This window comes from Mustelus asterias, chromosome 9, assembly GCF_964213995.1.
Source record: "Mustelus asterias chromosome 9, sMusAst1.hap1.1, whole genome shotgun sequence".
Lineage (NCBI taxonomy): Eukaryota > Metazoa > Chordata > Chondrichthyes > Carcharhiniformes > Triakidae > Mustelus > Mustelus asterias.
This window is the reverse complement of record NC_135809.1, coordinates 65,140,604-65,167,553: the sequence shown is the minus strand read 5'-3', so window position 1 is coordinate 65,167,553 and position 26,950 is coordinate 65,140,604.

Sequence of the window (26,950 nt, the reverse complement as noted above, 5' to 3'; positions counted from 1 at the left end):
TGTGTCTAGAACCATAGGTTGCAATCTAACAATACAGGGTAGACCATTTAGGACAGAGTTTAGGAGAAATCTCTTCACCCAGAGAGTAGTGAGCCTGGGAATTCACTACCATAGAAAGTAGTTAAGGCCAAAATGTTGTATGTTTTCAAGAAGTAGTTAGATATGGCACTTGGGGAGAAGGGGATCAAAGGATACTGGGGGGAGAGGGGATCGGGTTATTGAGTTGGATGATCAGCCATGATCATAATGAATAGTGGAGCATGCTCAAAGGACTGAACGACGTCCTCCTAGTGCCATTTTTTACATTTATATGTTAACCCTTAAGGTATTGTACCTGAATGCTCGAAACATTCAAAATAAAATGAATGAATTAGTTGCGTAAACAAATGTAATGGGGTGTGATATAGTTGGGATTACTAAGACTTTGCTCCAAGGTGACCAGTGATGGCAACTAAACACCGAGGGCTATTCAGTGTTTATGAAGGACAGACAGAAAGGAAAAGGTGGTGGAGTTGCATTGTTGATTAAAGAAGATGTTGATACAATATTGTGAAGGGTATTAGCACAGACGATGTGGAATCTGTATGGGTCAAGTTAAGAAACACCAGGGGCAAGAAACATTTGTGGGATGATACACAATAAATGGCAGAGTCATCAGGAGTATAGAAACACAGAGGGACCTAGGTGTGCAAGTCCACAAATCCTTGAAGGTGGCAACACAGGTGGAGAAGGTGGTGAAGAAGGCATATGGTATGCTTGCCTTTATAGGACGGGGTATAGAGTATAAAAGCTGGAGTCTGATGATACAGCTGCATAGAACGCTGGTTAGGCCACATTTGGAGTACTGCGTCCAGTTCTGGTCGCCGCACTACCAGAAGGACGTGGAGGCATTGGAGAGAGTGCAGAGAAGGTTTACCAGGATGTTGCCTGGTATGGAGGGTCTTAGCTATGAGGAGAGATTGGGTAGACTGGGGTTGTTCTCCTTGGAAAGACGGAGAATGAGGGGAGATCTAATAGAGGTATACAAGATTATGAAGGGTATAGATAGGGTGAACAGTGGGAAGCTTTTTCCCAGGTCGGAGGTGACGATCACGAGGGGTCACGGGCTCAAGCTGAGAGGGGCGAAGTATAACTCAGACATCAGAGGGACGTTTTTTACACAGAGGGTGGTGGGGGCCTGGAATGCGCTGCCAAGTAGGGTGGTGGAGGCAGGCACGCTGACATCATTTAAGACTTACCTGGATAGTCACATGAGCAGCCTGGGAATGGAGGGATACAAACGATTGGTCTAGTTGGACCAAGGAGCGGCACAGGCTTGGAGGGCCGAAGGGCCTGTTTCCTGTGCTGTACTGTTCTTTGTTCTTTGTTGTTCTTTGATATATAGACCCCAACTGTAGTGGTAATGTTGGGAATAGCATTAGATAGTAAATCAGAGATGCATGTGATAAATCTGTGATTATTGGTGATTTTAATCTGCATCTTGATTGGTGAGTCAAATAAGTCACAGTCAATGAAAGAGCAATTTCTGGAGTGTATATGGGATGGTTTTCTGGACCAATACATTGAGGAACCAACAAGAGAACAGGTCATCTTGGACTGGATATTATACAATGAGAAAGGATTAGTTGGCAATCTAGTTGTGAAAGACCCATGTGGTTGAGTGACCATAATATGATAGAATATGAGGAAACAAGGTTCAGGGGGGATGGCTCGATTGAGGGTTACAAGTTAGCAAGGAATGAGCTGAAAAAGGGGCTTAGGAGAGCTAGGAGGGGACATGAGAAGTCCTTGGCGGGTCGGATCAAGGAAAACCCCAAGGCTTTTTACTCTTATGTGAGGAATAAAAGAATGACCAGGGCGAGGTTAGGGCCGGTCAGGGACAGTAGTGGGAACTTGTGTATGGAGTCAGTAGAGATAGGCAAGGTGATGAATGAATACTTTTCTTCAGTGTTCACCAAGGAGAGGGGACATGTTTTTGAGGAAGAGAAGGTGTTACAGGCTAATAGGCTGGAGGAAATAGTTGTTTGGAGGGAGGATGTACTGGCAGTTTTGAATAAACTGAAGGTCGATAGGTCCCCTGGGCCTGATGAAATATATCCTAGGATTCTTTGGGAGGCAAGGGATGAGATTGCAGAGCCTTTGGCTTTGATCTTTGGGTCCTCACTGTCCACGGGGATGGTGCCAGAGGACTGGAGAGTGGCAAATGTTGTTCCTCTGTTTAAGAGAGGGAATAGAAATGACCCTGGTAATTATAGACCGGTTAGTCTTACTTCGGTGGTTGGTAAATTGATGGAAAAGGTCCTTAGGGATGGGATTTACGACCATTTAGAAAGATGCGGATTAATCCGGGATAGTCAGCATGGATTCGTGAAGGGCAAGTCGTGCCTCACAAATTTGATTGAATTTTTTGAGCAGGTAGCTAAGTGTGTTGATGAAGGTAGGGCAGTTGATGTCATATACATGGATTTTAGTAAGAGTTTGATAAGGTCCCCCATGGTCGGCTTATGATGAAAGTAAGGAGGTGTGGGATAGAGGGAAAGTTGGCCGATTGGATAGGTAACTGGCTATTTGACCGAAGACAGAGGGTGGTGGTGGATGGAAAATTTTCGGACTGGAGGCAGGTAGGTAGCGGAGTGCCACAGGGATCAGTGCTTGATCCTCTGCTCTTTGTGATTTTTATTAATGACTTAGAGGAGGGGGCTGAAGGGTGGATCAGTAAATTTGCTGATGACACCAAGATTGATGGAGTAGTGGATGAGGTGGAGGGCTGTTGTAGGCTGCAAAGAGACATAGATAGGATGCAAAGCTGGACTGAAAAATGGCAAATGGAGTTTAACCCTGATAAATGTGAGATGATTCATTTTGGTAGGACTAATTTAAATGTGATTACAGGGTCAAAGGTAGGGTTCTGAAGACTGTGGAGGAACAGAGAGATCTTGGGGTCCATGTCCACAGATCTCTAAAGGTTGCCACTCAAGTGGATAGAGCTGTGAAGAAGGCCTATAGTGTGTTAGCTTTTATTAACAGGGGGTTAGAGTTTAAGAGCCGTGGGGTTATGCTGCAACTGTACAGGACCTTGGTGAGACCACATTTGGAATATTGTGTGCAGTTCTGGTCACCTCACTATAAGAAGGATGTGGAAGCGCTGGAAAGAGTGCAGAGAAGATTTACCAGGATGCTGCCTGGTTTGGAGGGTAGGTCTTATGAGGAAAGGTTGAGGGAGCTAGGGCTGTTCTCTCTGGAGCGGAGGAGGCTGAGGGGAGACTTAATAGAGGTTTATAAAATGATGAAGGGGATAGATAGAGTGAACGTTCAAAGACTATTTCCTTGGGTGGATGGAGCTATTACAAGGGGGCATAACTATAGGGTTCATGGTGGGAGATATAGGAAGGATATCAGAGGTAGGTTCTTTACGCAGAGAGTGGTTGGGATGTGGAATGGACTGCCTGCAGTGATAGTGGAGTCAGACACTTTAGGAACATTTAAGCGGTTATTGGATAGGCACGTGGAGCACACCAGGATGATAGGGAGTGGGATAGCTTGATCTTGGTTTCAGATAAAGCTCGGCACAACATCGTGGGCTGAAGGGCCTGTTCTGTGCTGTACTGTTCTATGTTCTATGTTCTAATTCTTTGTCAAGGTGGATATCGATGTAACTGATTCTGACACCAGGATCTGAATCTCTATAAGGGTAATTATGATGGTATGAGGCATGAATTGGCTATGATGGACTGGGAAACACCACTGAATCGAAAGACAGTGGACAGGCAACGGCAAGCATTCAAGAAATGAATAGGTGAACTCCAAATATTGTTTATTCCTATTTGGCACAAGAGTGAAAAGGCAACTGTGGCCAAACCATGGCCTATGAGGGAAATTAGAGATAGGATTAGATTCAAAGAAGAAGCATACAAATAGGCAAGAAAAAGCATGGACCTGAGCATTGGGAGCAGTTTAAATTTCAGCAAATGCAGACATGGATTGACTAAGAAGGGAAAAATAGAGTATAAAAGTAAGCTAGCAGGCAACATGAAAACTGACTGCAAAAGTTTCTATAGGTATGTGAAGAGAAAAAGATTGACAAAAACAAACGTCGGCCCCTTTCAAACAGAAACGGGGGAATTCATAACGAAGAACAAAGAAAAGGCTGGGGAACTAAATTCGTACTTTGCTTCTGTCGTCATAAAGGAAGACATAAGTAATTACTGACAGTTCTGAGAAACATAATTTTAAATGAGGAGCTGAAAGAAATCAATATTAGTAGAGAAATGGGTTTGTGGAAATTAATGGGATTGAAGGCCGATAAATTTCCAGGGCCTGATAATCTTCATCTCAGAGAACTTCAAGAAGTTGCTCTAGAAATAGTAGAGTCAAAGAGTCATAAACGTTTACGGGATGGAAACAGGACCATCGTCCCAACTTGTCCATGCCGCCTTTTTTTTTAAACGCCTAAGCTGATCCCAATTGCCCACATTTGGCCCATACCCCTCTATACCCATCTTACCCATGTAACTGTCTAAATACTTTTTAAAAGATAAAATTGTACCCGCCTCTACTACTACTTCTGGCAGCTTGTTCCAGACACTCATCACCCTTTGTGTGAAAAAATTGCCCCTTTGGACAATATCTCTCCCCTCTCACCTTAAACCTATGCCCTCAGTTTTAGACTCCCCTACCTTTGGGAAAAGATATTGACTATCTAGCTGATCTGTGCCCCTCATTATTTTATAGACTTCTATAAGGTCACCCCTCAGTCTTCTACGTTCCAGAGAAAAAAGTCTCAGTCTATCCAGCCTCTCCTTATAACTCAAACCATCAAGTCCCGGTAGAATCCTAGTAAATCTTTTCAGCACTCTTTCTAGTTTAATAATATCCTTTTTATAATAGGGTGACCAGAACTGTACACAGTATTCAAAGTGTGGCCTAACCAATGTCTTATACAACTTCAACAAGATGTCCCAACTCCTGTATTCAATGTTCTGACCAATGAAACCAAGCATGGTGATTGCCTTCTTTGCCACTCTGTCCACCTGTGACTCTACTTTCAAGGAGCTATGAACATGTACCCCTAGATCTCTTTGTTCTGTAACTCTCCCCAACACCCTACCATTAACTGAGTAAGTCCTGTCGTGGTTCAATCTACCAAAATGCATCACCTCGTATTTATCTTAAATTAAACTCCATCTGCCATTCGTCAGCCCACTGGCCCAATTGATCAAGATCCCATTGCAATCGGGGATAACTTTCTTCACTGTCTATTATGCCATCAATCTTGGTGTCGTCAGCAAACTTACTAACCATGCCTCCTATATTCTCATCCAAATCATTAATATAAATGACAAATAAGAGTCAACCCAGCACTGAGCCCTGAGGCACACCACTGGTCACAGGCCTCCAATTTGAAAAACAACCGTCTACAACCACCCTCTGGCTTCTGTCATCAAGCCAATTTTGTATCCATTTAGATACCTCACCCTGGATCCTGTGAGATTTAACCTTATGCAACAACCTACCATGTGGTACCTTGTCAAAGGCCTTGCTAAAGTCCATGTAGACATCATCAACTGCACTGCCCTCATCTGCCTTCTTGGTTACCCCTTCAAAAAATTCAATCAAATTTGTGAGACATGATTTTCCACTCACAAAGCCATCAGTCTTTGATCTACATCTAAATGCCTGTAGATCCTGTCTCTCAAAATACCTTCCAAGAACTTACCCACCACAGATGTGAGGCTCACTGGCCTGTAGTTCCCACACTTTTCCCTGCAGCCCTTTTGAAACAAAGGCAATTTCCTCCCTAGCCTCCCATAATGTCCTGGGATACACTTCATCAGGTCCCGAGGATTTATCTACCTTGAGGCGCTTTAAGACTTCCAGCACCTCTTTCTCTGTAATATGTACATTTCTCAAGACATCACTATTTATTTCCCCAAGTTCCCTAACATCCATGCTTTTCTCAACAGTAAATACTGATGAGAAATATTCATTTAGGATCTCGCCCATCTCTTGTGGATCCGCACATAGATGACCTTGTTGATCCTTAAGAGGCCCTACTCTCTCCCTTGTTAGTCTTTTAGCTTTTATGTATTTGTAGAAGTTCTTTGGATTCTCCTTTGCCTTATTTGCCAAAACAATCTTGTGTCCCCTTTTTGCCCTCCTGATTTCTCTCTTAACTCTACTCCTGCACCCCCTATGCTCTTCAAGGGATTCATTTAATCCCAGCTGCCTATGCATGTCATGTGCCTCCTTCTTCTTCTTGACCAGGGCCTCAATATCCTGAGTCATTCAGGGTTCCCTACTTCTGCCAGCCTTGCCCTTCACTCTAAGAGGAATGTGCTTACCCTGAACCCTGGATAACACACTTTTGAAAGCCTCCCACTTACCAGACATCCCTTTGCCTTCCCACAGACTCCCCCAATTAGCTTCTGAAAGTTCCTGCCTGATACCATCAAAATTGGCCTTGCCCCAGTTTAGAATTTTAACTTTTGGGCCAGACCATTGGTGGTCATTTTCCAAAATTCTTTGGACCCTGGAATGGTTCCTACAGATTGGAGGGCAGCTAATATAACCCACTATTCGAAAACGTAGGTAGAGCGAAAATGGGGAAATGCGAAAATGATCAGTGAGCCTAACGTTGGTAGCAGGGAAGTTGTCAGAGTCTAGTATCAAGGATTTCATAGCACAGCATTTGGAAAGCAGTGGTATAATCAGGAAAAGTCAGCATGGATTTATGAAAGGGAAATCATGCTTAACAAATCTCCTGGAATTGTTTGAGGATATAACTAGTAGAGTTGACCAGGGGGAAGCGGTGGATGTGATTTATTTAGACTTTCAGAAGACTTTCAACAAGGTCTCACATAGCAGATTACTATGTAAAGTTAAAGTGCATAGGATTATGGGGTAGTGTCTTGAAGTGGCTAAAAAGCTGGTTAGCAGACAGGAGGCAGAGTTGTGTTACGAAGAGCAGGTTTGACGTCCTCTCTGAGAACTAACACACAACCATTCCCTTCATAATCTGTTAAAGCGTGTGAGAAGGGGTAATGTCTGTGCTTCAGCAACTTTTAGTGGTCAAATCAAAATAAATTCCTGATGCTCTCTCTGTAAAGCAACAAATAACACTTTTTTATCTAACTAACAGTAAACAGGTTAACTAAACTATTAACAAACCAAAAAAACACTATTCTAATGAAATGCTGTTTAGATAAATCCAATTCCCACTTATTAACAAAAAAAAATGGAATTTCTAGTCACTCTCAAAATATAGCCAGGTTTTAACTTCTGAAATCTTCTGTTTCCTTTATCTTCTGTTGGTATCTTTGCGATTGAGATGAGGCTTTCTTTTAAGACATAAATGTGGCTGTTACGCTGTTAGAGACAGTGTCTTTAGCTGGCAGTGTCTTTCTCTCTCAAGCTGTGATCTGTGGCAGTTGTTGGCAGGCAGAGACAGTTGCTGTCTGGCTCTTTGGAGCTGGGAGCTGTGTCTTATACCCCTGATGACATACCAAAATGCCCACAATAGGATTGGTTTACAGGTTATCAAAACATCAAATTCAAATCTGATCGGCTGCTGCTATTCAAATGTTTTGTTTAAACTGATTGGGCCATCTTCAAAAACAACCTGTTGTCTTGGCAGCACCACTACCTAGGCTCGCAATACAATGTTTCACTCTATGCTCTCTGTGTACTGCATTTTTGCACCTGCATCTCTTCAGTACAGAAAAAAAAACTACCTTTTCTAACAGAACCATGAAATTTTACAGACTCTTCGCATTCTGGAAGTTTTTTTTATAATTTTACAAACACTAACTTCACAACGTTTGGAATAAATGTTTTTTTTCTGATTGAATGGCAACTAGCGGGATACGATAGGGATTTGTGCGAGGACCCCAATTGTTCACATATATTAATGATTTGGACGAGGGAACTAAATGTGTTATCTCCAAATTTGCAGATGGTACAAAGTTGGGTGGGAGGGTGAATTGTGAGGAGGATACAGCAATGCTTTACTGTGATTTGGACAGGCTGAGTGGACATATGTATGGTAGATACAGTATAATGTGGATAAATGTGAGGTTATCCACTTGGGTAGCAAAAATAGGGAGACGGGTTATTATTTGAATGAGTGTAAATTGGTATCCTCATGCGTCTGTCACTGAAAATTGGCGCACAAGTACAGGCAGTAAGGAAGGCAAATGGACTTCATAACAAAACAATTTGAGTATAGAAATAGAATGTTTTAGTGCAATTATACAGGGCATTGGTGAGAGTATTGTATGCAGTTTTGGTGTCCTTATCTGAGGAACGATGTCCTTGCTATAGAAGGAGGGCAACAAAGGTTTACCAGGCTGATTCCTGAGATGGCAAGTCTGTCATATGAGGAGAGACTAAGTTGGTTAGGATTATATTCACTGGAGTTTAGAAGAGTCAAGGAGATCTCAGAAACTTTTGAAATTCTAACAGGATTTGACAGGGTAAATTCAGAAAAAATGTTCCCGATAGTGGGGGAGTCCAGAACTATGAGTCATAGTTTGAGGATAAGGGGCAAACCTTTTAGAACTGAGGTGAGGAGAAATTACTTCATCAGAGGGTGGTGAATGTGTGGAATTCACTACCACAGAATGTAGTTGAGGTCAAAACGTTGTCTGATTTCAAGAAGAAATTAGATATAGCCCTTACGGCTAAAGGGATGAAGGGATATGGGGAGAAGGCGGGATCAGGGTATTGAATTTGATGATCAGCCACGATCATATGAATGGTGGAGCAGGCTTGACGGGCTGAATGGCCTACTCCTGCTTTTATTTTCTATGTATGTTTCCATATAGTTCCTGAGCCCCTTTTCCTGCATTCTCAAGTGATAAAGCTATGTCAACGGCTTTTTTAAGTCCAATTTGGGTTTGCCAACAGCTTCTTTTGGGTGGTTTGATTCTTTATGGCACATACCAATCTGTCTAGCAACCTTGGGTGGCACAGTGGTTAGCACTGCAGAGACCCAAGTTCAATTCCGACCTCGGGTCATTGGCTGTGTGGAGTTTGCACTTTCTCTCCGTGTCTGCATGGGTTTCCTTTGGGTGCCCTGGCTTCCTCCCAAAGCAGCAGATTTCCACTCCATCAAAGGAGCAGATTTCCACTCCATCTGACGAAGGAGCAGCGCTCCGAAAGCTAATGGCATTTGCTACCAAATAAACCTGTTGGACTTTAACCTGATGTTGTTAAAACTCTTACTGTGTTCCCCCCAAAGACCAAAGATGTGCATGTTAGATTGATTGGCCGGACTAAATTGATCCCAGTGTCAGGGGGATTAGGGGGGTAAATGTGTGGGGTTATGGAAGTAGGGCCTGGGTGGGTTTGTGGTCAGTACAGACTCAATGGGCTGTACTGTTCACGTACTTCTGAACTGTAGCAATTCTGATTCTATGATGCTATGATTTCATTAAGACACGGTTCAAATTTGCAATGTTCCAACAATTTCTGCAACCTAGCCAAGACCTCAGTAATGGGTTTCCCAGGAGCTTTCCCCAGGAGCTTTCCCAGCCATGTTCAAACGATGGCCGCAATTTTCCGGCCATTTCGTAACTGCCGCAAATCACATTGGTGTGGCACAGGGTCAGAGAATCACAAGTGAGAAGTCTAGTGCATTTAGCGTTGGTGTGAAACACCATTGGAATCCTCCCAACCACCAAGCCAGGATGTAATCTGGTTCTGTCCAAACAGGGTTGGAACCAGATTAGCATCTATAAATAAGCATTGAGGGGAACATGAAGGGGCAGGCAGCATGCAGATGGACCCATTGGGAGGGCCCCAGTGCCCTGATGCCAGCGCTCCTTTTTGGTGAGGGGGTTGGGGAAACTTGTTTTCAATGAGGGGAGGGGTCCCGATGTCTGTGGAGAAGGGAAGGGGTCTTTAATTTCACTTTGAGATCATGGCACTTGATTGGAAGCTGGGCTTGCTCGCATGTTTAACCCCGCCTCTATCAGAACTGGTGCAAAACTCACCCCTCTCCCAAAAAATGACTAAGTGTGGGAAAATTGCAATTTGGTTCACATCAGACATGCCTGCACCAATCACAACGGTTTTCTCATCCAAAATTACACATTCAATTTTTGGGAAAATTCTGGCTGGTATCTGGAGAATTACAGGGGGCTTTGGGTTGTACTGGTTTTTCACCAGGTCTACTAGCTCATTAAACATTTTTGAATCAGGGGCATTCAGATGGTCAGACTTCTATCACACTGAAAGTCTGGGCCCCACATGCTGTTAACAATATCACTTCTTGTCTTTTGTTTCCTTAAATATTGTTAGCATGGAAGAGGCAATGCATAGAATCCTACAGTGCAGAAAGAGGCCATTCGGCCCATCGAGTCTGCACCAACCACAATCCCACCCAGGCCCTATCCACGTTTTCCCTACATATTTATCCACTTACCCCTCTAATCTATGCATCCCAGGACACTAAGGGGCAATTTAGAATGGCCAATCAACCTAGCCCGCACATCTTTGGACTGTGGGAGGAAACCGGAGCACCCGGAGGAAACCCACGCAGACACAGGGAGAATGTGCAAACTCCACACAGACAGTGACTCAAGCCGGGATTCGAACCCAGGAACCTGGAGCTGTGAGGCAACAGTGCTAACCACTGTGCTACCGTGCCACCCCATGTTGTCTGTATATTGGGCCCAGTCTTCCCCGTTGGTGTCATAGGGCTCAAGTGTCCCGAAAAAAGGCTTATTCTTACCGAAGAAGATTCTTGACATACAGAGGTTGTCCTGAGGGAAAACCTTTTTCCTCATTGCCAATGTAATAATTCAGCCAAATGCCAGTTTCCCACCACCAACATCCTTTACTGTGCATCTGAAAGAAGGGTCCCACCTGCAGCTTACAGCTACACGATTGGCACCTCGGAACCTACAACACTGATCCGGGTTCAGCAGCAAGTTTAAAAACCCCCATTGCTCATTGGGCGAATCTCCGCTCACTCAGTAAGGCAGCTCATATTCCACGAAGCCTCAGGGAAGATCTACTGATGATCGACCATGGCCTTCATGGCCATCATAACATTAATGTTTGTTATTCTATTGTCACTTGCGTCATTTCTTCACATCAAAAATAAAAATGGTTTAAAATGAGTGAATCATTGTTTTGTAACACACTCATATGAGAGTTACAGCTGTGGCAACTCAATAAAAACTCAATCCTTCATTATAACAATTGCATCTGTGTGTGCAATCTGTTGTTTAATGTAACATGACTATTTGAACAAGAATCCAGTTTAACATCTGGAGGCGCCGATCGGGGCTGCCTCTATCAATCAGAGTCCTTGCCAACCAATCAGCACCCTCTTCTCATGCAGTATAAATTGTTGTTTCCTTTAGATTTGGCATTTTGGCAAAACTGCCCTGATGAATGCATGATGGAAAGCTTCAACAGCATTGCACTTTTAGTCACAAGTGAGGCTTACATTAACACTGCAATGAAGTTACTGTGAAATTCCCCTAGTCGCCACACTCAGGTCAATGCACCTAAAAAGCATGTCCTTCAGGCTGTGGGAGGGGGCCGGGGCGCCCGGGGGAGGCCCGTGCAGACGCGGGGAGAGCGTGCGGACTCCGTACAGATGGTGACACAGGCTGGGAATTGAGCCCGGGTCCCTGGCGCTGTGGGGCAGCAGTGCTAACTGTTAAGTGCCGTCCACCAATACCTTCTACTCTGCATTGGAATAAGAGCCTATATACAGGCATTTATGCCACGTGGCCAGGCATCAGAAGATCGAGAATTCTCAGCCCAAAGAGTTGGGTGTAGAAAACCAAAAAGAAAGATTGCTTGTTGAAAGGAGACTAATTAAGGACCATTGGGATAAGGGAAGTGTCTACATAGCAAGTCATCATTCAATAACTTGGAGCACCAACTGGTAGTGCCAGGCAACACAATGAAGTCCAACCAGAAAAGGAAGTGGTAAAGTAACAGGAAACCCAGAGAGGGAACTGAAGAAAGATGTTAGAGAGGGAAATGTGAAACTGCAAAAAAAAGGGATATCAAATCGAGACAGATTGCAAAGCATGTTCCAGATGGCCGACACAGTGGTTGGCACAGCTGTCTCATGGCTCCGAGGACCCGGGTTCAATTCTCGGCTTGGGTCGCTGTCTTTGTGGAGTCTGCATGTTCTCCCCGTGTCTGCGTGGGTTTCCTCCGGGTGCTGCAGTTTCCTCCCAGAGCCAAAGGATGTGCGGGTTAGGTGGATTGGCCATGCTAAAATTGACCCTCGTGTCCGGGGAATTAGCAGGGTAAAATATGTGGGGTTGCGGGAATAGGGCCTGAGTGGGATTGTGATCGGTGCAGACTCGATGGGCTAAATGGCCTCTTTCTGCACTGTAGGGATTCTATGATTCTATATTCCTTTGTGGGATGTAGGTGTTGCCGGCCAATGTTTATTGCCCATCCCTAATTGCCCTAGATAAGCAAATGATGAGCCACCTGCTTGAACTACTTCAAGCTGTTTACTTTCCTCCCCAGTTTATAGGCGGAATGTTACCATCCCGCCTGCAGTGGGTTTGGTGATGGGTGGGTGGGCACAGAGTATCTGGCAAGAGCTAAAAAGTCAGAAACCCACCAGTGTAAAATTAAGTTGAAGTTCTCTCTTTGGTGGGTTCATGGCAGGACCGTCATCCTGCTGGCTGGTGGCATGAATGGGATTTAGGTTCATTTGCATCTCATGAATGCTCATTAAAACAGATGCCCACCGCTATCCCATCAGGCTTTTCAATCTTACTGGTGGGAAATCATTTTGGTGTCAAGCTTGATTGATAAAGAGTGGCGTGCACAAGGCAGTCCTCAGTTCACCAGAGACTTGGGGTGAGTGCAACAACGTTCTGCCACATTGCCACACTGCTCCTGATGCGCTGTTCATTATTCTACCATCTCCATGCCCAATTGGTCTTCATGGACAGCACCATGAGTACAAATACTCCAGATGCAGTGAATAGAGATCCAAGTGGGGCATGGGTGCCTCGCAGGTGATGGGCTTGTGGGAAGGGTGGTTGAATCAAGGAACATACTTCGCCTTGAGGCTGCTGCCTTTTCCTTCTGGGCTGCTGACGTCCTGTGCAGTTTGGTGAAGACAAGTGGTCTGGAGAGAGTGGGAGTCGAAAAGTGTGCTGGACCAATGTTTCAATATAACGTTGGGCCATTTGAACCCAGAGAGCGGACGGATGAATCAACTGCTGGCCCACCAGGAGATTCGAAGAGAACCTCAGTCTGCATAATTAAAGAGATTCCAAGCATCGACTTTGGCGTGGGATCTCGCCATTCTGGCCAGTGGGACGGGTGACATCAGAACTGCCTGCCTCCACCCAAAATGGGGTAATTCTACCCAATGTTCTCTCCCCCTCCATCTTTCTCTCACTTTCCTACTACAAACCTCCCTCCTGCACGAAAAACATACATTAACCACTATTCTGTTTCCTGTCTCTCAATCAATTCTGTATCCACATCCCTACTGTCCATGAGCTGTAGCTTTTCTAACAAGACTGTTGTGTGAATGTGGTGAACCAACGTTGGTTCCCACTAGATAGTACTGAGCCAGGGTCTGGCCAGTACTACGAGTCTGTATATATGTTGCTGTTGGGGTTAGGGTTGGGCTGTTCTACCTGTATTATAGTTATTATGGTACATCCCAGTCGGGCTCCGCCTCCTGGGAGAGGTATAAAGGTCACTGCTCTGTCTGGGACCCCTCAGTCTGGGATCGTGTACTATATACGGTAGCTTCGTTGTAATAGTAAATAAAAGCCTTTATTTCCTTGAGCATCTCAAGCCTCGTGAGTAATATCGCGCATCAATTTTATTTACTATTAATTAAACTCTCGTCGTTAAAAAAAAAGGAAAACGATACAGAGAGTATGGAGCAAATGTTAAAACCCGAACGTCTTACACTGGACCCATGTGCGGCGGGCGCATCCAACACCTTCGACCACTGGTTGAAATGTTTTGAGGACTACCTTGCAGCCTCCGCAGCGGTCACCACAGACGACGACAGACTCCGGGTCCTCCACACGAGGGTAAGCGACGCCGTATATCTCGCGATCCGTGCGGCCACCGACTACAAAGGGGCCCTCGAGCTTCTTAAGAAGCGCTACATTAAACCACCAAACGAGATGCATGCTCGATACCTCTTAGCCACTCGACGACAGCAGCCCGGCGAAACGACGGAACAGTACGCGTGCGAGCGCCTCCAGCTCGTACAGCTCGTACAGCGAGCCAGGGGCTGTAACTGCAAAGCAGTGTCGGCAGACCAGAACATGAACGACCTCGCTCGAGATGCGTTTGTGGCGGGAATCGGATCATCTTATATCCGACTCAGACTGTTGGAGCAAGGTAATCTTGATCTCACTAAGTCGATAGAACTAGCGGATACGTTGGAGACGGCCTCCAAAAGCCTAGCGTTGTATCCCGAAGACCACGTGGAGACAGCGTGGCAGGAGCAGTCGCTGACCCCTCCTCGTCCCTCGGGTCCGAAAAGCTGCATGATGGCGTGCCCACACTCGGGCCTGACGACGGCAGCAACTCCAGGCGGCCCGCGGTGTTACTTCTGTGGGGGAGTGAAGCACACTCGGCAGCGATGTCCCGCTAAAGCAGTGTTGTGCTCCACCTGCGGTAAGAAGGGGCACTATTCGAAGGTATGCCGATCCAAACTTACTTCCAGGAACAGCAGTGTGGCCTGCGACTCCCCGGAGCCCGGTTCTTCGTCGTCGGCATCGTCGAGGGTTTCGTCCACGTGCGAGGCCAGGACGCCACCATTACAGACGACGGAGTCGCAAGAGACGCGCGACCACCAGGGGTCGCTGATTTTGGCGCCATCACCCACGTGCGACCTATGGGAGCAGCCATGTTGGTCGGCACCGACCGCGAACGACCAGCAGGGGTCATCTTCATCTATCTCAGCTGCCTGCAGTGGCGCTCATGAACCAACGGTGGCGTCGATCATCCTGGACCAGGCCAAGCCTCACAGACTCGACAAGTCTATGATGGACATTCAGGTAAACAAACGCTTGATTTATTGTCTGACAGCGGGAGCACTGAGAGTTTTATTCACCCAGACGCTGTGAAGCGGTGTGGCCTCCAGATCCAACCTATCAAGCAGACGATTTCGATGGCATCAAGGTCCCGATCTGTCACCGTGCTAGGGAGTTGCGTGGTAAATTTAACGGTGCAGGGCACGGTTTACGAGAGCTTCAAGCTCCTGGTGTTACCGCACCTTTGCGCGCCAATACTCCTCGGACTAAATTTCATGGTCCACTTGAAGAGTGTAACCCTACAGTACGGTGGGCCACTCCCTCCGCTTTCAGTGGGAGAACAGCAGCTTCCAAATTGCCCAACGTGCCCCGCCTGTAGCCTCTCGACGCTGAAGATTACCACACCCTCCCTGTTCCAGAATCTTGTGCCAGGTTGCAAGCCCATCGCGACTAAGAGTAGACGTTACAGCGCTGAGGATCGGATCTTCATTCGATCTGAAGTTCAGCGGCTCCTCAAGGAAGGGATCATACAATCTAGCGCTAGTCCATGGAGAGCGCAGGTCGTAGTGGTCAAGAGTGGGAACAAACCCCGGATGGTCATTGACTATAGTCAGACCATTAATAGATACACGCAGCTGGATGCGTATCCCCTCCCGTGCATTTCTGACATGGTCAACCAGATTGCGCAGTACTGGGTGTTCTCCACCATCGACCTAAAGTCTGCCTACCATCAACTCCCCATTCGCCCAGAGGACCGACAATACACGGCTTTTGAGACGGATGGTCACTTTATCACTTTCTTAGGGTACCTTTTGGTGTCACCAATGGGGGTCTCGGTCTTCCAGCGTGCTATGGACCGAATGGTGGACCATAACGGACTGCGGGCTACCTTCCCGTACCTGGATAACGTCACCATCTGCGGCCATGACCAGCAGGACCATGATACCAATCTCCTTAAGTTCCTACGCACTGCATCTCGCCTGAATCTGACCTACAACAGGGAGAAGTGTGAATTTTGTACACGCCGCTTAGCCATCCTCGGATACGTGGTGGAAAACGGGGTCATTGGCCCTGATCCAGACCGTATGCGTCCCCTCCTTGAACTTCCCCTGCCCACTAGCGCAAAAGCACTGAGAAGATGCTTAGGCTTCTTCTCTTACTACGCACAGTGGGTTCCCAATTACGCGGACAAAGCCCGTCCGCTCATCAAGTCCACCTCTTTTCCCCTAGCACCAGAGGCTCGATTGGCCTTTGATAAACTAAAAGCTGACATCGCGAAAGCCACGATGCACACTGTTGATGAGTCCATCCCCTTTCAGGTGGAGAGCGATGCAACTAATTTCGCCCTGGCCGCCACACTTAACCAGGCGGGCAGGCCCGTCGCCTTTTTTTCTCGCACCCTCCAAGGCCCCGAAATTCGACATTCAGCGGTGGAAAAGGAGGCGCAGGCCATTGTGGAGGCCGTCAGGCATTGGCGCCATTACTTGGCGGGAAAACGGTTCACCCTGATCACGGACCAGCGGTCCGTGGCGTTCATGTTCAATAACACGTTACGGGGCAAAATCAAGAACGACAAGATCTTGAGGTGGAGAATCGAACTCTCCACCTATAATTACGACATCATGTATCGTCCAGGGAAACTCAACGAGCCCTCGGATGCCCTGTCGCGTGGAACATGCGCCAGTATACAGGAGGACCGTTTGCAGGCTCTCCACAATGACCTCTGCCATCCAGGGGTCACTCGGCTCTACCACTTCGTAAAAGCCCGCAATCTACCCTACTCGGTGGAGGATGTCAGGTCCATAACAAGAAGCTGTCGGGTATGCACGGAATGCAAACCGCACTTTTACCGATCTGACAGGGCACAACTTGTCAAGGCCACTCGTCCCTTCGAAAGGCTGAGTGTGGACTTTAAGGGCCCCCTTCCCTCGACAGATTGGAATGTGTACTTCCTCAACATCATTGATGAGTACTCGAGATTCCCTTTTGTTATTCCCTGCTCCGATACATCCGCTGCCACGGTTATCAAGGCATTTCGTGATCTTTTCACCCTGTTCGGGTACCCCTGCTACATTCACAGCGATAGGGGCTCGTCGTTCATGAGCGATGACTTGAGGCAATACCTGCTCTCATACGGGATTGCCTCTAGTAGAACCACGAGCTACAACCCTAGGGGTAACGGACAGGTGGAACGTGAGAATGCTACAGTCTGGAAGGCTGTCTTACTGGCGTTGAAGTCAAAAAGCCTTCCAGTCTCCCGTTGGCAAGAGGTGCTCCCTGATGCGCTCCACTCCATACGCTCACTCCTGTGTACGGCAACCAACGCTACTCCCCTTGAGAGGCTGTTTTCATTCCCTCGGAAGTCTTCCTCTGGGACCTCATTACCGTCTTGGTTGACGTACTCAAGACCTGTCCTCCTGCGGCGACATGTTAGGGCCCGCAAGTCCGACCCTTTGGTCGAACAGGTCCACCTCCTCCACGCCAACCCTCAGTATGCCTGTGGGGCATACCCTGACGGGCGAGAGGACACGGTCTCGATTCGAGACCTGGCGCCAGCAGGGGACTTAGAAACTCCTGTCGCTCCCATACCTCCTGTTAGAGATCCCCCAACTATTGTTTCCCCTCCTGACACGGCGCGGGCATCATCGGGACCATCACTTAACCCTTTTATTCCCGTGTACAGCTTGCTTGAGTCCAGGAGATGGTCGCCACTTCAAGGCGTGTCGGAACTCAACGGATTATCATCACCTCGGGGTCAACCGGCCCGTGAGACTGTGGAGGAACCGTTGGACATCGCCTTGGGGAGAACGCCCACCGCGAGTGCCTACTCCGGTGTCATCACCGGTGTTGAGGAGGTCACAACGACGGTGCGGTCCCCCTGACCGTCTGAACTTATAAACTGATGACAAATTATTCTGTGTTTTTTTTGTACCCCGCCGGCCTTTGTCTTCAAAGGAGGGGTGAATGTGGTGAACCATCGTTGGTTCCCACTAGGTAGTACTGAGCCAGGGTCTGGCCAGTACTACGAGTCTGTATATATGTTGCTGTTGGGGTTAGGGTTGGGTTGTTCTACTTGTTACTGTTGGGGTTAGGGTTGGGCTGTTCTACCTGTATTATAGTTATTATGGTACATACCAATCGGGCTCCGCCTCCTGGGAGAGGTATAAAGGTCACTGCTCTGTCTGGGACCCCTCAGTCTGGGATCGTGTACTATATATGGTAGCTTCGTTGTAATAGTAAATAAAAGCCTTTATTTCCTTGAGCATCTCAAGCCTCGTGAGTAATATTGCGCATCAGTGGCACTGTTTCAAATGCATTTTGGAAGTCCATGTACACCACATCAACAGCATTACCCTCAGCAAACCTTCTCTGTCACCTCTTCAAATATCTCCAGCATGTTAGTTAAACATGGGCTAGAATTTTAAGGATGGCAAATGATCAGCACTAGCCGTCCCGAATGTAACCGCTGACTCTCACACTCTGACTGCTGTTTAACATTCACTTGGACATTGGTTGGCAGTGCACAGGACTTTCACCTGACCTTGGAAGGAAGACCTGCCAGAGAGTTCTTCAACCTGGCCAGGCACAGCGCTGCAGTGGCCAGATGTGATACTGCAGTGCTCTGCTTGGAGAAGGCGGTCGCGACACTGGGGAGTAGGCCAGGGGGGAAGAGGAAACTGGAGCTGCAACTTCCCAGGTAAGGCAGGCAGGAGGGTGGGAGGCAAGGGGGGGGGGGGTGCAGTGGGATGGGGTGCATCCTAACTCTGGGAGGGGGACCTTCAGAGTGGGGTGCTCCCCACCTTCCCATCCAAGATCAGGAGATGTGGAAATTTCTGTTTCCCACCCTACGTGCTCCCGCTCCCATCAGCCTGAAAGCTGTGGCTGGGCAGGATGAGGCTTTTCAGTGGCCACCTAAGGGCCTTAATAGGTGAGAGAGCAGGTTTCCCTCCTGTGGCCCTGCCTGCCCAAGCATGAAATTGTGAATGGGTTTGCACGGGCTGGTTTGCAAGAGGAATACCATCCAATCAATTCTACACTCACGCAATCCCCACCTCAGAACCCATGCTGGCTTTTCTTCATTAACCTGCATTTGTCCATGTGACAATTTTGTCCTGAATTGTCTCCAGAAGTTTCCCCACCACAAAAATTAAACTGACTGTCTGTAGTTGCTTATCTTTACAGCCTTATTTGGACAAGGGTGTAACATTTGCGATTCTTCAGTCTCCTGGCACCAGCCGCGAGTCTAAGGAGGACTGGAAAATCATGGCCAGTGCCCCTGCAATTTCCAATCTCGGTACCTTGGATGCATTTCATCTAGTCTTGGTGTCTTTTCAACTTTAGTATAGATAACCTATCCAATATGTCCTTCTTATCAAATGTAAATCTATCAGTTATCCATCAGTGTGGACTCCAGACAGTCCGAGCAATCCCAGACAGTTATTGTATAGGGCATATAGTTTGCCAATAAGGAGTTGCTAGGTGACTGAAAAAGGCTTCCAAAATCCAATAACTCATGTAGTCCCATGCTGTCAGAGAGTAAATGTCATTGGCCATGGTAAATAATCCATACTAATAATGATTGGCTCACACCCGCTGAGAGTGCGGGCAAGTGACTTCTGAAAATTGTATAATTGTAATTCTGAAAGTGATGTACTTTTAGAGTGATTTTGGATCTCCACAAAAATCACCCTCCCTCACTGCATTGAACCAGGCCTGGGAAATAAAGGAACATCTTTAACCAGAATACTGTCTCCATGTGTGTGGTTAGAAGATGCGTGCAATGTAGGATAGCATCTTTGGGGAATGATCACTTCTGCCTCCCTGCATCACATTGTACTGGTCTGGCTTCTCAACATGTTTTGCCAAATAAGCAGAACTGTGAAAATAGTTAAGTAAAGAAAAGACAACGGAAATGCTAAATTTTACAAAGTGAGAAGACTGCAGAAGGGGATCTTTCTCAAGCTCCATGGTGGGTTATCTCAGAGTTAGGAAACCAGATAAAATAACTTTGTATTAGCTGAGCCATGGTTAGGAAGGAAAATCCCTCATGCGAAAGCCAGCTTTATGCTTAGTCTCTGAAGAAAAGCTCCAACACCCTGCCATCTGTCTGCTGGACAGGCTGTATGTCTGACTTGGAGGGAGATTTGCAGGTGGTGGTGCCTGTTACCCTTCTAGGAGGATGTTTCCAAAGGGGCCTTGCTAAGTTGCTGCAATGCGGCAATAGGGCGGCACGGTAGCACAGTGGTTAGCACTGCTGCTTCACAGCTCCAGGGACCTGGGTTCGATTCCCGGCTCCACACTGTCTGTGTGGAGTTTGCACATTCTCCTCGTGTCTGCGGGGGTTTCCTCCGGGTGCTCCGGTTTCCTCCCACAGTCCAAAGATGTGCGGGTTAGGTTGATTGGCCAGGTTAAAAAAATTTGCCCCTTAGAGTCCTGAGATGCGTAGGTTAGAGGGATTAGCGGGCAAATATGTGGGGGTAGGGCCTGGGTGGGATTGTGGTCGGTGCAGACTCGATGGGCCGAATGGCCTCCTTCTGCACTGTAGGGTTTCTATGATTTCCATGAATGCATCTTTAATATGGTAACACTGCTCCCAATGTGTGCCTGTGGTAGAGGTAATCAACGTTTAACATAGTGGAAGGGACAGGGCTGCTTTGTCCTGGGTGGTGTTGAGCCTATTGAGTGTTGTTGGAGCTGCACTCAGCCAGGTAAGTGGAGAGTTTTCCGTCACACTCCTGACTTCTGCCTTGTCGGTGGTGGAAAGAGTTTGGGAAGTCAGGAGGTCTTTCTGTTTCTGCATACCCTTTTAAATTGTGTCATATTACAACACCCTAGAACCACTGCGAAATATTTGATACATATATATATATATAGCAATGGAATAATAACATTGGATAATTCATTACTGTCTTAGGTAATATGTTTGGTTAGAAGATGCGTGCAATGTAGGGAATGATCACTTCTGCCTCCCTGCATCACATTGTACTGGTCTGGCTTCTCAACATGTTCTGCCAAATTAGCAGAACTGTGAAAATAGTTAAGTAAAGAAAAGACAACGGAAATGCTAAATTTTACAAAGCGAGAAGATTGCAGAAGGGGATCTTTCTCAAGCTCCATGGTGGGTTATCTCAGAGTTAGGAAACCAGATAAAATAACTAACATTCAGTCAGTTGTCAGATAGCAATAATAGTAAGGGTTACATTTAGATTAACCTTAAAGCAAACATATAAACATACAAGACCCAGTCTGCAATGAGGTGTAGGCTGACTCTGTGGTTTGGAATGTTAATTTATGGAGGAGTGCCAGAGCATCTGGGAAACAGAAGGGGAAAGGGAGAACATACCTCAGAGTAATACATATCTGAAACAGATAGGAGAGTGATGCTGAGCTACGATGACTGTAATCATTCAGATGTGAGGAATGTCCAAAACCATAGCCAAATACCAACCCCAAACATATGAGGGGTGGAGTGGTTTATCTAACTATAAACTCTTAGTACGGTAGAGGATCAGAAGGACTTTGGGGTCCGGGTCCATAGGACTCTAAAATCGGCCCCGCAGGTGGAGGAGGTGGTTAAGAAGGCGGATGGTGTGTTGGCCTTTATCAATTGAGAGATTGAGTTTAGGAGTCCGGGGATAATGATGCAGCTATATAAGACCCTCGTCAGACCCCACTTGGAGTACTGTGCTCAGTTCTGGTCACCTCATTACAGGAAGGGTGTGGAAATGATTGAAAGGGTGCAGAGATTTACAGGGATGTTGCCTGGATTGAGTGGCATGCCTTATGAGGATAGGCTGAGGGAGCTCGGTCTTTTTTCCTTGGAGAGACGTAGGATAAGAGGAGACCTAATAGAGGTATATAAGATGTTGAGAGGCATAGATCGGGTGGTCTCTCAGAGGCTTTTTCCCAGGGTGGAAATGGCTGCTACGAGAGGACACAGGTTTAAGGTGCTGGGGGGTAGGGGAAATGTTAGGAGGAAGTTTTTCACACAGAGGGTGATGGGCGAGTGGAATCGGCTGCCGTCAGTGGTGATGGAGGCAAACTCAATAGGGACTTTTAAGAGACTCCTGGATGAGTACATGGGACTTAGTAGGATGGAGGGTTATAGGTAGGCCTAGAAGGTAGGGATATGTTCGGCACAACTTGTGGGGCCGAAGGGCCTGTTTGTGCTGTAGTTTTTCTATGTTTCTATGTTTCTATATGAATTCCCATTTATGAATTCTGCATTAACTGTACATAGTAGGAACATAGACATCCAATGTTTGCCTTGCATCATTATCCATATATTGTTAGAAGCCAGAGGTTTCAAACCCCAATGAGTTGTTGGTGATTATAAATGATGTTGATCTTGTAAACAGTGCATAAAATGTGCTAATGTATTTGTTAGGAAATATGGGCTGCATTAATGTAATTAATGATCTTTACAAATAATCAGATGTCTTTCTAGCTCATTAGAGACCTCACATATCTAGTATAAAGGAGGGGTTAGTTTCAGCCCAATGGGGTGAGGAATTTGAATGGGGACCATCACAGGCCATGAGTGGGCAGAGAGAGTGAGGAAAGTCTTGGGGTGCGACCTTATCAAAAAATTCTATGCCGTGATCTCATGGCCTCGTCCCACGCGAATTTCGGCAAGGCAAGGTGATAAGATCAGACAAGAGGTGAAAAATTAGATTCATGTCCAGTTTTTCACCTCCCCCAGTCTTACCGGAACTGTTTTGTCAGCGAAATCTACTTCATGCCCAGAAAGGGTGCAAAGCCAATTTAAATGTTAATGACATACTTTGCATCATTGACAAGTCTCGGACACTATTGCTCAGGCTCACCAGCCGAGATTCTCCCTGGCGAGAATCATGCATGGTCCCCTCCAATGGGGGCCAGACGTAATGACCTCGCCAGAGGGCCATTGAAGTCCCTGGGTTGTCTGGGGCAGGGCCGGGCAGTGCCCATGGTGCAGTACCAGTCTAGCAGTCTTGACACTGCCCATTGGGCACTCTGGCACTGCTCACATGGCACCCTTGCACTGCACACCAGCACCATTACTGGGTCATGGCAGTGCTAAGAGATGGAGCCAGAGTGGGCAGAGCCACAACTGCAAAGGGGGGATCTCTACTGGTGGGGTGATCAGTGGGGGGGGGGGGGGGGGGGGGGCGGAATCGGCAGATGGGGAGAGATGGAGAACTGTGAAACTGTGCTTGGGGTGATCCACAATCGAGGAGGGAGGGAACTCTGCAGGTGTGGCGATGTCCGTGGTGGAGATGTTCCGACGTCCGTGGGGTAGGTGAGGGGGTGGAATGGCAGAAGAATGCCGGGCACCCCAGGAGCTCAGCAGTTGGCATCCCTGGTGAGCTGAGGCTCCATGCTTCCCCCACTTCCACCCCCTCACCCTGCTGCCGAAAATCGCATCCTGGCACTTTTATTGCATTAAGTGCCATAAGATTGACACCAAAGATGTGCGGATTAGGTTGATTGGCCAGGTTAAAAATTGCCCCTTAGAGTCCTGAGATGCGTAGGTTAGAGGGATTAGTGGGTAAATATGTGGGGGTAGGGCCTGGGTGGGATTGTGGTCGGTGCAGACTCGATGGGCCGAATGGCCTCCTTCTGCACTGTAGGGTTTCTATGATTTCTATGATTTCTATGAAGATTGCATAGTCAAATTCGCCCAGAAAACAAGTCTGAAACTCTCCCGTTTTCTCGCTTGTTTGGCACTTTGAGTTCTTTTCATAAAATTCCGTCCTACATGTCATGACAGTCTGAAAAACACACCCATTATTTGGGCAAATTTGACAATGCAACTTCCTACACTGTCACTGTTTAATAGCAGAGCGATTTTCACCAGTTGGGGTGGGCGGAGCCTAAGCTCACCAGTAAAGCCAGGCGCCATTGCGCAGGGTGTTCTGATCTCTGGGGACTCCCCCCATCCCACCCCACAGACTTCAGTGACATGTTCTCCCCCACACCAACATGGGTCACCAGCATTGGGCATCAGGACCTTCTGATGAGCTCCCTGGTGGACTCCCCACCCTCACTGCATTTAGGTTAAATCTTAATGCAAACACATAAACATGCAAGACCCAGCCTGCATGTATGCTGAATTTGGGGTTAGAATGTTAATTTTTGGATGAGTGTCAGAGGCTCCACGATCTCTGCAGTCCTCCAGTTCTGCCCTCTTGCACATTCCTGAATCCGTAATGGCGATTCCTTCAGCAGTGTAGTCCCTAACCTCTGGAACTCCCTCCCTAAACCTCTCTCCCTTTTAACACGCACCTTAAAACAAACATCTTCTGGCCAATGGGATATCTCTTTACGTGGCTTGGTGTCAAATTTAGCCTCTTAATGCTCCTATGAATCACCTTGAGGTGTTTTACCTTATTAAAGTTACTATATAAATGTAAGAATGTTGTTGTTGAGCCTGTAAGTGGGGATTGAGGTCATTTTTTCCAGTGCCTCCAGCTTGATTGTATTCTGCAATTATTTCCCTCCTCCAGCTTTGCTGGGGGCCCGAGCAATGCATTGTCACCACACCAAGAACACAGGGCCCCCTAGTTCCTGATGATAAACCTGAAAGTGAGAACACCATCTTTGACTTTGGGGCTGGATGTTGAGATTCTATTTTTAAAGCTCAGTTACTAGCCTGAAACTGAGCCAGTATCAGGAGCAGAGCAGGAGGCTGTTGGCCATTCCTCTCTCTCTCAGAATAGCAGCCCATGACAGCGAGCTCTCCCGCCAAGCCCCTCAGCAGCTGCCAACAAAAAGCAAAATACTGTAGTCACTGGAAATCTGAAATAAAAACAAGATCTGGCAAAAGGTCTGTCAGCATTTGCAGAGAGAGAAAAACAGTTAACGTTTCAGGACAGTGACGTTTTGCTCCATCAGCTTTCTGTTCAATGGTCACATATGAGCTGGGCTTATCAGACAAGCTGCAGTAAAGAGGAAATCCCGATTAAGAGCTCTCTAACACTGAAGGATCATGGGGCTGAAACTCCGATCTGTCGTGTGCTGCCAGCCACTTGTCTTTGGGCTTCCAATGCAAGAAGCACCAGGATAGGTCACAGGAAAAGCTGCCTGGCCAGCCAGGGAAAATAAGCTGAGAGGAATGCAACATGGGATATTAGAGCTGATCATTAAAATGTTGTTGACTCTGGTGTTTAATGGTCTCCTCCTTAGTTGCAAGTAATGCTAGTGGGTCCCGAGACAAAACACAAATGTTTCTACCTAAAGGGTAGTAATGAGTGTGGGGGAGCTAGTGTGAATCCCTGGAGATTGGCTGTGTGGTGATCCACTTATGTACTTTTGTATAAACTGGCACTCTTCTGAATCCAAGTACTCCTCTTGTTAGCTTCCAGGGCCTCAGCCCCACAGCTACTGGGTCCACTTCCTTCAGAACCTTCATGTCCACATAGACTGGGCCTATTCCTCTCAGGCCTCAGTACCTACATTAACTTGGCCTACCTCCTCCAGGGCCTCCAGCTCTAGGTTTTTTTGAATGGCAGAGTTTTCTAGGACACGACAACCACAATCTACCAATGCATTGAATTTCCCATCTGAATCCTCAATAATCACAATTGAGATTGCCTTTGTCTCAATGTTCAAATGCTGATATTGACGCTCAATGTGGAGTGCAGTTATGTAAACAAGGAAGCCTTGTCATCCAGAAGCCATTTGGGCACCTAGGTAGTTCTAAAACAGCTCTCAGATTGGAGTGTCTCATGACAAAAGGCATCCAAGCAAACCAGGCACTGGTATGAGCTACTGGTATGAGAGTTAGGGTTAGGAGTCGGCCATTCAAGCTCTCAGACCTGCTCCACCATTTGATAAGATCATGAATGATTTGAGTGTGACCTCAACTCTACTTTCCCGTCTTATTCTTGTACCCTTTGACTCCTGTCTCAGTCAAGAAGCTATTTGACTTAGCTTCAAAAATATTCCAAGAGCCAGCCTCCACTACACCTTGGGCAAAAGAATTTCACAGCCGAACAACCTTCCGCAAGAAAAAAAATCCTCTTCATTTTAACTGGGGCTAAAAGGATCAATGTATAAGGGGGAACGGGGAGAGTTGGGATCAGGATATTGAATTTGATGATCAGCCATGATCAAAATGAATGGTGGAGCAGGCTCGAAGAGTCGAATGGCCTACTCCTGCTTGTAGTTTCTATGTTTCTATCCCTATAGCTGGAGTACTGTGTGCAGTTCTGGTCACCACACTATAGGAAGGATATGATAGCAATAGAGGGGGTATAGAGGAGATTCACCACGATGTACCTGGGATGGACCATTTGAGCTATAAGGAGAGACTGGATAGGCATGGATTGTTTCTATAGAGCAGAGATGTCTAAGGGGGCCATGATTGAGGTGTATAAGATTATGAGCGGTATGGACAGGGTGAATAGGAAGCAGCTTTTCTCCTTGGTTGAGGGGTCAATCATGAAGGGGCATAGTTTTAGTGTAAGGGGCAGGAGGTTCAGAGGGGATTGAGAAAAAGCCCTTTTCACTCAGATGATGGTGAGAATCTGGAATGTATAGTCTGGAAAGGAACTGGAGGCTGGAAACTTTACAATCTTTAAAAAATATTTGGATGAGCACTTGAAATATCATAACATTCAGGAAATGGGACAAGTGCAGGGAAATGGGATTGTGGCACCTTTAGTGGAATTGTCAATGCAGACTCGATGGGCCGAAGAGTCTTTTTTGCGCTGTATGACTCTATGAATCTATGGGCAGAATTTTACGACCTCATCATCCCCATTTTGTGGCGCGAAAAAGTCTTAAAATCGGGCATGATGTGATTAGCTGGAATGGCGCCTGTTTTCACCCCCAGTCCCATTTTACCACAAAAAAATCAGCACAATCAGGACCCACCCAAAACGGGCAAAACGTCAATTTGCATTTTTTTGCATTCATCACAATGTAATTAACGAGTTTCTCTCCCAATCATCCCAGCTCGCCTGCCT